The sequence below is a fragment of the Gorilla gorilla genome, chromosome 9 (genome assembly GCF_029281585.2).
Source record: "Gorilla gorilla gorilla isolate KB3781 chromosome 9, NHGRI_mGorGor1-v2.1_pri, whole genome shotgun sequence".
In the NCBI taxonomy this organism is placed as follows: Eukaryota; Metazoa; Chordata; class Mammalia; order Primates; family Hominidae; genus Gorilla; species Gorilla gorilla.
The window spans coordinates 138,259,220-138,275,165 of record NC_073233.2 but is presented as its reverse complement, the minus strand read 5'-3'; the positions used below and the strand labels follow the sequence as shown (position 1 = coordinate 138,275,165).

Here is a 15,946-nt window from a genome sequence, read left to right as displayed (position 1 = left end):
TTACATGACTTTAGTAATCTTTGGTAAATAAAGCTGGTTTTAACATTAGATTTCGAGCCTTTAGATTCTGGGGTGTGGATAATGCCTATGGTGAGGTCTGGAGACGTGTATCTACAGCACCTGGGCCACCAGCTTCAGGGCAGAGCCAAGGTCAATACATCCTCCCTGGCCCAGCTGTGCCTCCTGGCCATGCTGGGAGAGGTTAGCTCCCACAGGCATTGTCTTCACAGCCCTGTCCTCAGGCCTGGGCTCTGTATCTGGTACATAATAATTAAAACTGCTTACTTCCTAGGTTGTTCACTAGAATTTAGAATCACTAAGAATTCAAATTGTAGTTAGTTTGTATAATTAAAACTACTAGATATAAGAGAAATAATTCTGTGTACAGATTGGACAAGGACAGTAGAATGTGTTTTTTGTTAGGTTATTTTTAAAAACGTAAATATGTGGGTTTTGTTAAAAGAAAAGTAATTTTGTCTAGTTCAGAGGTTAATTCAAGGTTGTTTAAATGGAATGAATAAAAATGATATTGAATAGACATTTCTCAAAAGAAGACATACGAATGGCAAACAGGTATATGAAAAGGTATTCAACATCACTGATCATCAGATAAATGAAAAATCAAAACTACAATGAACTCTGGGTGTAGTGGCTCATGCCTATAATCCCAGCACTTTGGAAGGCCAAGGAGGGAGGACCTCTTGAGCCCAGGAGTTTTGAGATCAGCCTGGGCAACACAGGGAAACCCCATCTCTACAAAAAAAATTTTTAAAAATAGCCGGGCACAGTGGTGCCACGCCTGTAGTCCCAGGTACTCAGGAGGCTGAAGCAGGAAGATCACTTGAACCTGGGAAGTGAAGACTGCAGTGAGCCATGATTGCACCATTGCACTCCAGCCTGAGTAACAGAGTGGCACCCTGATTAAAAAAAAAAAAAAAAAAGGAAAAAAAAACTACAGTGAGATATCATCTCACCCTGGTTAAAATGGCTTTTATTCAAAAGACAGGCAACAACAACGAACACTGGTGAGGATGTAGAGAAAAGGGGAAACCTCATACACTGTCAGTGGAAGTGTAAATTAGTACAGCTACTATGAGGAACAGTACAGAGGTTCCTCAAAAACTAAAAATAAAACTAAAAACTAAAATAAAAATTAAAAAACCATATGATCTAGTAATCCCAAGGTAGATTACCTTGTTAGGTAGATACCCAAGGAAAAGGAAATCAGTATATTGGAGAGATATCGGCACTCCCATGTTGACTGCAGCACTATGCACAGTAGCCAGGATCTGGAATCAACCTAAGTGTCAACAGGATAGGATGAAGAAAATATGGTACATATACGCAATGGAGTACTAGTCAGCCATAAAATAGAATGAGATCCTGTCATTTGCAACAACAAGAGTGGAACTGGGGGACATTATGTTAAGTGGAATAAGCTAGGCACAGAAAGGCAAACTTCTCACATTAGCACTCATTTGTGGGAGCTAGTAACTAAAACAATTGAACATACGGAGATAGAGAATAGAATGATGGTTACCAGAGGCTGGGTAGGGTAGTGGGGGTATAGAATAGGTATGGTTAATGGGTACAAAAAATTAGTTATAATTAATAAGATATAGTATTTGATAGCACAACAGGGTGACCACATTCAGCAATAATTTGTCATACATTTTAGAATAATTGAAGGAATATAATCGGAATGTTCAAAATAAAAAGAAATGATAAATGCTTGAGGTGATGGATACTCCGTTTACCCTGATGTGATTATTACACATTGTACACCTGCATCAAAATACACCCCATAAACATATATATCCCCTAGGTACCCATACAAATTTAAAAAAAGTTTTAAAAATAATAGATAAAACTGAATGAGGCTGGGTGCAGTGGCTCATGCCTGTAATCCCAGCACTTTGGGAGGCTGAGGCGGGTGGATCAACTGAAGTCCGGAGTCCAAGACCAACCTAACCAACATGGTGAAACCCTGTCTCTACTAAAAATACAAAAATTAGCCAGGTGTGATGGCAGAAACCTGTAATCTCAGCTACTCGGGAGGCTGAGGCAGGAGAATCAATTACTTGAACGTGGGAGGCGGAGGTTGTAGTGAGCTGAGATCCCACCATTGTGCTCCAACCTGGGCAACAGAGCGAGACTGTGTCTCAAACAAACAAACAAAATTTAATGGATGTAGAGAGTTGGGGGAAAGAGAATGGAAAAAAATCTGTAAGAAGTTATAAAAGGGTTGTGGAACCATTATCTTGTATGGTCAAGGCTGACTGAGATTGGATAGATCTGTTTATAATATTAAAATTAGCTTTAAATCAAGTGTTTTAAACCACTGCCATCTGACAAACTACCCAAAAGCAGATTTTGAATTCTAAATTATTTTTAACTTCAAACTAACTTTTGGACATTCCAAAAAGAGCCCCTGGAACTCTTAAGAGAGACATATTGGGCTTATCTGATATGTTAAAATCGTATAGAAAGCATTGTCAAATTTAGAAATCGTGTTTAATTTTCCTTGAGTTATATTTGTATAAATGTGTTAATATATGTTCCAAAATTGTATGAAAGTCCTAAAACTCTTGGTATGTCTTGGTAAATTGCTTCATTCTGATGCTTTTTTTCTAAGAGCTCTTTGCAAATCCTAAGGTGGTGTATTTTCAAGGAGGTTCATGAAAAAGCCTCTGAAAGGTACTTTTAAATACAGACCTCTGCTTACGACTTTGAGATTATTCAATTGGACTGGGTTAAAAAAAAAAAAGAAACTCCAGTAAAAAAAACTGGACTCATAAAATTGCTAATCTGACATCATACAGAACAATAATTAAGTAGCTGGGACTAACCTGATAAATGACTAAAATGATGTTTATGACTTTTTTGCTTGAAACATTCTTTTATTTACTTACTTATTTTGAGACAGGGCCATGCCATGTTATCCAAGCTGGCTTCAAACTCCTGAGTTCAAACAATCCTCCCGCCTCAGCCTCCTAAGTAGCTGGGATTATAGGTATGCTGCTAATTGTTTTGTTTTCCAGAGTTAAAAAAAACTTTTTTTCCTCTTAAGCTATTTATAACCTACAGTAATTGGGAAAGTATACTTTTGTGAGCAAAATGGAAATATTTACTTTTCTCCCTAACTGATATCTTCAAAATTTGGAAACTATTAATGAGTATTTTTATTTTATGGCAATATAGGTATTTGAATAAACTCAGTAAGAATCTGTTTTCTTCTGTGATAGGACACAATTAGAGACACTGGTTATTTTACCGAGGCTTTGGCTGGAATGTCATATTTTCATATGTGATGGGGCTGCTTTAAGGAACTGAAACTGACTTTAAAGTCAACAGACTTGGAAAAAGACTGTCCTGGTTCCTTGTCTATACAGTTTCTTTAAAGGATTTTTGATCCTACGGTAAGTAAAGAATGTCACTTTCTAACAGGCCCAGGAACCTCAAGATATTTTGGGGACCTTGATGATTGGACTCCGGTGAAGACTCCAAGATGGCGATCGCCACCTCAGATACCCTGACTCAGCATTTCCGGGTTCACCTTTCCTGTTCCCGCCACCCCGACTAACGCGCATGCCCACTAGGGCGTGTCACACTCAGAAGCGCGAAACTCAACCGACCTCGCCCCTACCCCGCCCACTCCTCACCCAGCATCCATAAAAGCGCGCTGCACCTTTGGCACAGCGTGACTTCCCTGGCCCTCCCCCTGCGGACCAGTGAACCTCGCCCGAGAGCTCAATAAAGAAGATTTTTGCCCTCTTTGTCTCGCCTCTCGGTCTTATTGATCCACGGTGCCCTTCCATTGCCTTTCACTTGAGAAGAGAAGAATTCATTCAATTTGTGTAGTTATTACAGGTATAATCTGATGGAAAATCCTTGGCGTGGCTTCCTACCCTTGAGAGGCTTTTTTTTTTTTTTTTTTTGAGACAGTTTCACTCTTGTTTCCCAGGCTGGAGTGCAATGGCACGATCTTGGCTCACCGCAACCTCCGCCCCCCAGGTTCAAGCAATTCTCCTCCCTCAGCCTCCCGAGTAGCTGGGATTGCAAGTATGCACCACCACGCCCGAATAATTTTGTGTTTTTAGTAGAGACGGGTTTCTCCATGTTAGCCAGGCTGGTCTGGAATTCCCAACCTCAGGTGATCCGCCCACCTTGGCCTCCCAAAGTGCTGGGATTACAGGCATGAGCCACCATGCCTGGCCAGCTTTTAAAAATATAATCTGAGGTTCTTATGAAAAAGCCCCTGCAAAGCCAATTTATAAAGAGCCTATATAGCCAATCACTATTGCTGCTTTACTTTATGCAAATAATCAAGCCATGTATAATAGGACTAAAATTATTCTGCAATTAAATTGGTTCTGCTATGATTTATCTTTGGTAGAAATGGGGGACTAGAGATTGAAAAATTATGTTTCAGAAAAAAAACTATAGTACACCTGTTATTAGATTCTACCACTGACCATTGTTTCTATTATTTGCCTACAATTCAGACTGAATTTTGAATTCCTTCCTGGTTACAAGTCTCCAAACTAATGTTTCCAAAATTTTATTCCATTTTTCTGACTTGGACTCACTGAAATTGCTACTACCTTTTTCTGGAGGGCCTGCAAGCTGAAGCTCATGAATAAACAACCTTGTGATATGCAAATTACAGACCAGAAAAGCTGTCAGATTGCTACCGCCTATTTCTACTTCAGCTGAGAATGCTTTGAGTTTAACATCAAGACACCTCAACTGACTGCCCTCCAAACTCTGAAGAAACTGGTTTATACTGTTCCAAACATTAACCTTTGTGTTTCTTCTGTGTGAGAGCCTGTCTGCAACACCATCTCCTGAAATCAGATACAGCTGTCTAATGGGGCTGGCCTATTTCCAGAAATGGGAGACTGGGTTAATGGGATCCTTTGCCACTCAGCTATTAACTGAAATATTCTCTCCACAGCCACCAACTCAGCTTTCAGTGTGTGAAACATCTAGGGAAGTTTCATATGGAAATGTTGTTTGCAGAGAATGTTTCCCAAAAAATATGGTGCTTTGGCATGTTAAGTGCTTTTGAAAATGGAAAGGCCTCAGAAATAAGCCTCAGAATCAAGGTCCCTCTAATTTTGTCTTTTTCCTCTCTCTCCAAGGGCACAGAGAGTCTCCCTCTGGAATTCCTTTATCTGACCAAGAAAGCTTCTCACCAAAAGAAACACAATCGCTTTCTATCTCCTTCCTGAAATCTCATCATCTATTTCAGGAAAGAAGGCTGAAGAATGACCTTTACACGTGGTTAACCAAATGTATGCCTTTCCTGATGTACAGCTAATTGCCATAGACTAATGCAGGACTCTTTATGAAAATGGCTCCCCTGTTACTCCAACTTGGCCAATTTCTGCATGTTATCTTTTGACAGCTCACTTCTGTGGGACAAGCCACTCTAAAAACAGACATTTCTAGCTCCAAAGACAATATGTAACAAATCTATGGCCAACCAATAATAACTGATCAGCAGTGCTGCCTCCTGTCAGATCTTGATCAAAACAGGGAATGTGAAATGTGATATACAAAATGGCATCACTCTGGTTCAGAGCTCTAAAATTAAATCAGGGCTGGGTGCATTGGCTCACACCTGTAATCTCCACTTTGGGAGGCCAATGCAGGAGGATTGCTTGAGCTCAGGAGTTCAAGGGCAACATAGTGAGACCTTGTCTCTACTAAAAACAACTACAAAAATCAGTTTGGTGTGATAGCATGTGACTGTAGTTCCAGTTACTCAGGAGGCTGAAGTGGGAGGATCACTTGAGCTTGGGAGGTCAACGCTTCCAGGAGCTGCAATCACACCACCATACTCTAGCCTGGGTGACAGAGTGAGACCCTGTCTCAAAAATAAATAAATAATTAAATCAAATTAAATTGGGAAGCCATTCAAAGAAGTACTAATTCTATAAAAACTGCAACCTTGGAAATAAAAAAACCCAGAAACTTGCCTTAAACCTTTGAACTGGGCCAAATCCCCATGACCAAAACATCTTGGAAAATAGATAAATTTTGCCAGCACTATAACGCCTAAACAGCTACAACCAATGAACTATGGACTCATGTACTAAGCCAGCCTCCTCTACCAACAATAATTCTTTCAAAACAACTAGTGTAATCACCCTCGGCATCTTTTTAAAAATTACTATTCCACTTTATTTTTCAGAACACAATGTGGCCTTTGACCACATCTGTTTCTCCTGAATCACAATTCCTAAGACCCCAATAAGTGTCTTAACTGCTTTGCAGTCCGGCCTTTCATGCTTCTTGATTAACAAGAATAACATGAGAAACTTACATTTTAATGGCATCATTTTGCTGATGTATTGAGTATTAACTGTAGAGAGGGAAAAGAAGACTCAAGGAGACTAGTTAGGAGATTATGGAAATAATCCAGGCAAGAGATGTTGATGACTTGCCTCAAGGCAGTAGTGGTAAAGATGGAGAAAAATGATCAAAGTGTGTGGGGGTGTGTGTGTGTGTATTCAAGATAGGGTCTTGCTATGTTGTCCAGGCTGGACTCGAACTCCTGGACTCAAGCACCTGTCCCACCTCTGCCTCCTGAGTAGATGGAAGCTGGGACTATAGGTGTGTACCGCCACACATGGCAGATTGTGTAAACATTTTAAAGAAGGTGCCAACAGCATTTGTTAATAGACTGAACATGGGATGGGAGAGAAATCGAGGAATAAAAGATGATTCCAGGACTTGTGCCTAAGCAACTAGAAGGATCCCATTGAATTAGTTCAGAAAGACCGAAAGGAGCATATTTTGATGGGGAGGATAGGGATGATCAGGAATTTAGTCTGCAACATGTTAAATGTAAGATGCTCACCTGCTATCCGGTGGACGTGTCAAGTAAATAGTTGGAGTCACCTTGAGATTGGAAGATATTACTAAGGGAGAAAGTACAGACAGAAAAGAGAATAGCTCCAAAGACTACTGAGGGGGTAGCAAGGATGATTAACAAAGGAGGCTAAGGAATAGTGGTGAGTGAGGTGGGAAGGTAATTGGGAGTGTGTGGTGGTGTCCTGGAGATAACTGAAGAAAAGACTTCAAGGAGGACGCAATGATCAATGCAAATGGCACTGTTATATAAGATGAGAATGAAGAATTGATAATTGGCTGCAGCAACTCAGAGGTCACTGATGACCTTGACAAGAACAATTTGTGTTCACCAGTGAGAGTGAAAGCCTAACTGTAGTGAACTTAAGAGAAATGACTCAACAGATACTTGTATGCACATGTTCATGGCAGCAGTATTCACAATAGCCCCAAAATGGAAACAACCTAAGTGTCCATCAACAAGAAAATGGGGCCGGGCGTGATGGTTCACGCCTTTAATCCCGGCACTCTGGGAGGCCGAGGCAGGCGGATCACAAGGTTGAGATCGAGACCATCCTGGCCAGCATGGTGAAACCCTGTCTCTACAAAAATACAAAAATTAGCTGGGCGTGGTGGCGCATGCCTGTAGTCCCAGCTACTTGGGAGACTGAGGCAGGAGAATCGCTTGAACCCAGGAGGTGGAGGTTGCAGTGAGCCAAGACTGTGCCACTGTACTCCAGCCTGGCAACAGAGCAAGACTCTGTCTCAAAACAAAAACAAGAACAAAAACGAGAAAGAAATGGATAAATACAATGTGCTATATGCATACAATGGAATATTACTCAGCCATGAAAAGGAATGAAATTCTGACTCATGCTACCATATAGACAAACCTTTAAAACATTATGCTATGTGAAAGAAGCCAGACACAAAGGAATAAATACTGCATCATTCCACTTATAGAGGTACCCAGCGTAGTCGAATTCAGAGACAGAAAGTAGAATGGTGCTACTAAGGGCTGGGGGGCAGGGGAGAATGGAAGCTATTGGTTAAGGAGTATGCAGTTTCTGTTTGGAATGATGAAAAATTCTAGAAGTGGACAGTGTTGATGGTTGGACAACATTGTGAAAGTAATTTGTGCCCCTGAATTGTATACTTGAAAACAGTTAAAATGGTAAATTCTATTATATATACTTAACCACAATAAATTGGCTGGGCATGGTATCTCAAGCCTGTGATTCCAGCACTTTGCAAGGCCGAGGTGGGAGGATTGCTTGAGTCCAAGAGTTCAAGACCAGAATGGGCAACATAGTGAGACCTGCCCCCGCAAAAAAAAAAAAAAAAAAAAAAAAAAAAAATTGAAAAAGAAAAAAAGAAATGTTTAATGACTCTCTGACAAAATGAAACCATAATTGAAAAAGAAAAATTGAAAACAACATAGACAAATCTTTCATGAAGTTTTGTTTTAAAGAGTCAGGGGAACAAAGAAATGAGGCACTAGTAGAAGAGGGAAAGGGATCAAAAAAGGATTTTGTTTTCAGAAGGGTGAAATTACAAGTTGTTTTATGCCAATTGAAATGATCCAAGAGAAAAGTAAAATGATAATGCAGGAGAGGGGAGGGTAGCTCCAACAGTGCCACTGAGTAAGCGAGAGGAGAAGGGGTCCAGCACTGAGTGGCAGCATGGCCTTTGCTAGAAGGACAGAAAGGGGAATTCTGTGATGAGAAATGCTGGGAATATGAGATTCTGTACCATCTTGACTGGGAGAAGGCAGAGTCCGTGGCTCCACATGCTGGTGAATAGGGGAAATTCTCCACTCTCCTCTGACTGCTTTTATTTTCTCTCTGAAATAGGAAGGATATTCACTGTGGTAGACTGAGTAATGGCCCCCCAATGATGTCCATGTCCTAAACCCTGAGATCTGTGACTGTGTTACCTTACATGGTCAGAGGGACTTGGCCGATGTGATTAAGGGTAAGGACCGTGGGCCAGGCACGGTGGCTCGCACCTGTAATCCCAGCACTTTAGGAGGCCGAGGTGGGCGGATCTTGAGGTCAGGAGTTTGAGACCAGCGTGACCAACATGGTGAAACACCATCTCTACTAAAAATACAAAAATTAGCCGGGTGTGATGGCAGGCGCCTGTAATCCCAGCTACTCAGGAGGCTGAGGCAGGAGAATCACTTGAACTCAGGAGGCAGAGGTTTCAGTGAGACGAGATCATGCCACTGCACTCCAACCTGGGCACCAGAGCGAGACTCTTTCAAAAACAACAGTAAGGACCGTGAGATGGGCAGCTTTTGCTGGATTACCAGGGTAGGCCCGATCTAATCACATGAGTCCTTAAAAGTGGAAGAGGAGAATGAAGTACTGAGACATGGATGAACCTTGAAAGCATGCCAAGTGAAAAAAGCCAGTGACAAAAGAGCATATACTGTGTGATTCCATTTACATGAAAAGGCCAGAAGAGGAAAATCCATAAAGGCAGAAAGCAGATTAGTGGTTACCAAGGGTTAGGAATGAGTGATGGGCAAGAATAAAAGATAATTGCTAAAGGGCACAGGGTTTCTTGGGGATAGTGAAAATGTTCCACACTTGGTTCTGGTAATGGATGGATGTACAGCTCCGTGAATATACTAACAACTATCAAATTGTCCACTTTAAATGCATGAATTATGTGGTATGTGAACTATATCTTCACTATGGCTATTACTAAAAACAGTGGAAGGGGGCTGGGTGTGTTGGCTCACGCCTGTAATCCCAGCACTTTGGGAGGCCGAGGCCGAGAATTCAAGACCAGCCTGGCCAGCATGGTGAAAACCCATCTCTACAAAAAATACGAAAAATCAGGTAGGCATGGTGGCGCGTGCCTGCAGTCCCAGCTACTCGGGAGGCTGAGGCAGGAGAATTGCTTGAACCTGGCAGGTGGAGGTTGCAGTGAGCTGAGATCACGCCACTGCACTCCAGCCTGGGTGACAGAGCGAGACTCCATCTAAAACAAAACAAAACAAAATAAACAGTGGAAGAAGGAGGCAGAAGAATGTGGTTGAGAGAAATGTGATGATGGGGAAAGGGGCAGAGAAGAGTTGCTGGCTTTCAAGATAGAATAAGGAGACCATGAGCCAAGGAGTACAAGTGGCCTCTAGAAAGGAGAAAAGGCAAAAAGGGCTTCGCCGTATGGCTTTCAGAAATGGACATAGTCCTGCCTATACCTTGATTTTAAGCCAGGGAGACTTCTGTCCAACTTGTGACTTCTAGATTGTGAGATTAAAAACGTGTGTTGTTTTAAGCCACCATATTTGTAGTAGTTCTTTTTTCGTTTTTGTTTTGTTTTGTTTTGTTTTGTTTTGAGAGTCTCACCCTGTCGCCCAGGCTGGAGTGTAATCGCGCAATCTCAGCTCACTGCAACCTCCACCTCCCAAGTTCAAGCAATTATCCTACCTCAGCCTCTCAAGTAGCTGGGACTACAGGTGCCCACCACCATGCCCAGCTAATTTTTTGTATTTTTAGTAGAGACGGAGTTTCACCTTGTTGGCCAAGCTGGTCTCAAACTCCTGACCTCAGGTGATCCACCCACCTCATCCTCCCAAAGTGCTGGAATTACAGGTGTGAGCCACTGCACCCGGCCTGTGGTAGTTTTTTATGATGGGCATCAACTGAGAGACAGTGGTAAAGGAAGTATTGGAGGACTGACAGAAGAGATGATAGAAAGTAGTCTTCTAAGTGCAAAAGAATGAATGAGCCAGAAAAATGGAATATAACTGCCAAACAGAATTAAAAACACATAACAAAATTGAGAACACCTTCTCCCCCATCTAGATGGCTACTATGAGAGTTCCATTTTTTTATTAGAAAATATTAATTACCCCACTGTTGTGCAATTTTTTTGTGACCCAGTGAAGATCATCTGTTATAAGTTTGGTGAATGATTAGATCATAATCCTAACCACAAATGATTTCTGCATTGGGTTATTAGCAAACACTGTCCTCAAAAATGAATGCAATGAGCTGTTTCAGTCTTAAGCACTGCAAAATAAAATGAAGTAAAACAAAAGTCAATCCTTGCAAAATCACCTGTGATCATTGCTCAACCCGTAAGATATGACTCAGCTCAAATGTATTCGCCAACATAGAGTCTACTGCTAAAATAGAGTCCCCTTCAGAGGAATCCTCCCCAAGCTCTTTCTCGGTGTATTAGTCAGGGTTCTCCAGAGAAGCAGAACAAATAAGAGATGAGATATATATTTATTTAATAGGCGACATACCGTGGGCATTGTTTCATGTGATTAGAGGCCAAGGAGTCCCACGATCTGCCATTGGCAAGCTGGATCCAGGAGAGCTGATGGTGAGTCAGAAGTCAGAAGGCCTGCGAGCCAGGGGAGCTGATGGAAATCCTGGTCTGGGTCCCAAGGCCTGAGAATCAGGAGCACAGCTGTCTGAGGGTGGAAGAAGATGGATGTCCCACCTCAAGCAGAGAGAACAAATTCACCCTTCCTTCACCTTTTTGTTCTATCCAGGTCCTCAATGGATTGAATGACACTCACCCATGTTGGTGAGGGTGATCTCTACTTAATCTACTGATTCAAATGCTAATCTCTTCCAGAAACATCCTCACAAACACACCCAGAAATAATGTGTTACCAGCTATTTGAGTATTCCTTAGCCTAGTCAAGTTGACACATAACATTAATCATCATACTCAGGGATGGCCCTGTTGGATACAAATAAGGAAAACCCTCCTAGCAGAATCCTGGGGCGGCCATACTGAACTTAATCCACTCTTAAGGAAGTAAATTAACAAACAGATGCACATTAAGTTTGCTGGCCCTATGATCTACTTTATTGTCTTCCTCCAGCAAGATGTGCTATAAGATCTGGGCAAGTGACCTCTGTAGGTTGCTCTTCTTTTTCTTCTTTTCTAAAGAGTTTTTAAAAAATTGTGGATATCCTAGTTGTCTTTCATCATTTAATACTTTACCCTAGAAATAGAATGTACACACATTTAATTCATATGAACTGAAGTAGGCTTGAGAGAGGGAAGTATAAGCATCATTTGACTAAGCAAATTAATGCCCAAAGTAAGCAGAAGATAGAAGACACAAACGTGTCATTCTCTCAGTTGGTCTGTTTCCAGGTGCCTCTCATAGTGTGGGCATCTAGCAGTCTGAGTCCAAGTCTAGAAGTCCTACATGCAAGCCAATGACTTCCTCTGGGGCTCAATAGAAGGATGAGCCATCTGTTCCAATGCTGCAAGGAAAATCATCTAGGTTGGACTTACTGAGAGACAGAATGTCAGCCTCCAAGGTGGCTCATAAATGCAATATATTGTGCCTTATGGGCAATTTAAGAGATCTTCAACAGTAATCTTGACTATACATGATCTTCAATTTGTAATGCACATTTTAAATTTTTAGAGAATTTTTAGTTTTACTAATAGAGCAGAAAACAAAAAATAAAAAGGCTAAGTGAAACCAAGTGTGGAAGCAAATGGCATGTAAAAAGTAAAGTAAAGGTTCCTCTTCAAAAAGACTTTCCTCCCTGTCTAATTAGGAATAAATAGTAACTTCTCTTAGAAGCAAAATTTATTCAAAGACGTGTGCTAACATTCTCAGATATCTGCTAGCCATAATAAAGAAATCAATGTACTTTGTGTTCTTAGCTCCCACAATTTAGCCTAAATGTTTGCCCTGGCATGCTTATACTAGTCCAAGCAAGCATTAGGTCATAGCCTGTTCCTCTTCCTTATTTGGAGGTATTTTTACCTTTCTCAGCATTCCACAAGTTACTACCTCCTTCCTTTGTTCTCCTCTGCCTTTGTCTCTTTTAGAAAGTTCTAAGTTGCTAGCCAGTTGGGACAAATACAGAATTTCAGGTCCCATTCCAGGCAATGGAAACCATACACAGCAGTAGGGTAGACGTGTCAGGTTATAAATAACCCCGTCTCCTTTGTTCGGTGTACTCTCGTGGCAAAACAGCTGGCTAGTGTGCCCTTTCTGCAGAAAGTAAAAATGGCCTTGCTGAGAAAATTAAATTTACATTCAAGTGGTATTTCTTTGTGGCACTGGGGAACAAGCATTTCTAACAGGCATGTCAGACATGTTAGAACATACATGTTCTAAAGTAGATAGAAAGGGAAGGAAGGACCAAGACATAGCAAATATTCATGATTCACTAAATATACATGAGACACATTAAGCCCTTGACATTGTTGAAGACTTACATCAGCCACTCATAGTTGATATTATTCTAACCCCATTTGTCCTTTGCCCCAAAAATGCAAATGAAATTGAGACCTACTCATCAGGCTGATTGATGAGATACAGCTACTGCCATGCATACATATCCCTGTGTCTTTCCAATAGGCAAGTCCCTGTGTATACTGGTTCCATACACCTTCCGTCTGTTGGATCCCTTGCCCAAACATCACCTCTGATCCTCATAACCACACCGTCAGAAAGAAAAGCTGGCACAGCAAGGGGAAAGACAGGACTATGAACATTGTGTAATCTAGATTCAGGTAGTATGGTCCTTCACCCTGCTTGTACCTTACCCAAAGGGTGTTAATCTACCTCACTCTTTCCTCTTACTTCTCACTGAGTGTTTTAAATTTTTTAATAAATTGTGGGATTCTAGATACTTAGTTTGGCCTGTGGGTCTTCCCCTGACATAGCTTTGCCTAAGGGTCTAGGAGGCTACCATTGCCCCCAGGTAATTTCTCATACAACAGGAGCTGACCTTAGGACCTTTGCAAAAGATACGACTGTATTGTTTTGAGGGCTGTTACATTTGTCATTTAGCCCATAGATTGCAAAATTATATACAACTACATCCAGACCTGATCAACTGAGATTCTGGAAATGAAAGATAAATGTAGTAGCTGGTCATGTCTTTTACTTGTTTCTCATTTAGTAGGCAAGGTGTCTGTTCTACATTGGAAAACTGCATTATGCTAGACAAGAGAATTTATGAAATTAGACTATGGAAAGAAATATGCATGTGCTCAACTATGAGATTATCTGCCTGGTATAGTTCCTTCTCCTAGAAACTGCCCCATAGCATCCACACATCTGGCATGAAAGCTGCATTTTCTGTTGTTGTTTTTTTTTTTTTGAGATGGAGTCTCGTTCTGTCGCCCAGGCTGGAGTGCAGTGGCGGGATCTCAGCTCACTGCAAGCTCTGCCTCAGCCTCCCGAGTAGCTGGGACTACAAGGTGCCTGCCACCACACCTGGCTAATTTTTTTAATGTATTTTTTAGTAAAGACCGTTAGCCAGGATGGTCTCAATCTCCTGACCTTGTGATGCACCCACCTCAGCCTCCCAAAGTGCTGAGATTACAGGCGTGAGCCACTGCGCCCAGGCTGCATTTTCTTATAAGAAAGTTGATTGGTTTAGGGATGAGTACTCAAACCAAGCTAAACCAGTAAGTCTCTTCCCTGGGATTTATAAATTTAGAACCCCCCAAAATTGAGGTTAGTTCCTCTTCAATATATAGATTTGTATGGTGTATTCCTACAGATTAGAGTATATAGGCATACTTTGTTTCATTGTGCCTCACCTTATTGCACTCTGCAGATTCTGTATTTTTCACAAATTGAAGATGTGTGTGGCAACCCTGCATCGAACAAGTCTATTGGAGCCATTTTCCCAACAGCATGCACTTACTTTATGTCTCTATCACATTTTGACAATTCTCACAATATTTCAAACTTTTTCATTAATTATTATAATTGTTATGGTGATCTGTGATCAGTGAACTTTGATCACTATTGTAATTGTTTAGGGGCACCACAAACCGCACCCATGTAAGATGGTAAACTTAATAAACATGTGTGCTCCTACTGATCCACTGACCAGTTGTTTCTAGTCTGTCTGCCTCTCCTCAGACCTCTCTATTCCCTGAGACACAACAATATTGGAATTAGGCCAATTAATAACCCTAGAATGGCCTCCAAGTGATCAAGTGAAAGGAAAAGTCACACGTCTCTCACTTTAAATCAAATCTAGAATTGATTAAGCTTAGTGAGAAAGACAGATCAAAAGCTGAGATAAGCTGAAAGCTATGCTTCTTGTGACAAAACAGCCTTAGATTGGAAAGAGATACATTTAGGACTTTCATAGCTAGAGAGAAAGCGGCAGTGGCTGGTTTCAAAAGACAGGCTGACTCATTTGTTAGGAGCTAAAGCAGCCGGTGACTTTAAGTGGAAACCAATGTTCATTTACCATTCTGAAAATCCGAGAGCCCTTAACAATTATGCTCAATCTATTCTGCCTGAGCTCTGTAAATGAAACATCACAGCCTGAAGGAGAAAGCACATCTGTTTACAGCATAGTTTACTGAATATTTTAAGCGCACTATTGAGACCTACTGCTCAAAAAAGATTCCTTTCGAAGTATTACTGCTCTCCAACAGTGCAACTGGTCACCCAAGAGCTCTGATGAAGATGTACAAGATTAATGTTGTTTCCATGCCTGCTAACTCAACGTCTATTCCGCTGTCCATGGATCACAGAGCTATTTCTACTTTCAGGTCTTACTTAAGAAATACATTTCAGCCAGGTGTGGTGGTTCACGCCTGTAATCCCAGCACTTTAGGAGGCTGAGGCGGGCGGATCACGAGGTCAGGAGATCGAGACCATCCTGGCTAACATGGTGAAACCCCGTCTCTACTAAAAATACAAAAAAATTAGCTGAGCGTGGTGGCGGGTGCCCGTAGTCCCAGGTATTCGGGAGGCTGAGGCAGGAGAACGGCGTGAATCTGAGAGGCGGAGGTTGCAGTGAGCCGCGATAGCGCCACTGCACTCCAGCCTGGACGACAGAGCGAGACTCCGTCTCAAAAAAAAAAAAAAAATACATTTCAAAAGGCCTTAGCTACCATGTATAGTGATTCCTCTGATGGATCTGGGCAAAGTGAAAATCTTCTGGAAAGGATTCACCATTCTAGATGTCATTAAGAACATCCATGATTTGCGGGAGAAGGTCAAAATATCAACATTAACAGGACTTTGGAAGAAGTTGATTCCACCCCTCATGACTTTGAAGGGTTCAAGACTCCAGTAGAGGAAGTAACTACAGATATGCTAGAAATAGCA

At 41.4% G+C, this 15,946-nt stretch overlaps 1 long non-coding RNA gene across 2 annotated transcripts in view; it reads right to left on the bottom strand.

Annotated features, from left to right (window-relative positions):
• The window catches only part of LOC129525522 (uncharacterized), a 51,729-nt gene that overhangs the window by 27,527 nt on the left and 8,256 nt on the right, over positions 1–15,946 (bottom strand). For both annotated transcript variants that reach the window (XR_008669890.2, XR_008669887.2), the window contains one exon: positions 11,123–11,270. This is a non-coding gene — a long non-coding RNA (uncharacterized lncRNA). The remainder of the gene's footprint in view (positions 1–11,122; positions 11,271–15,946) is intronic.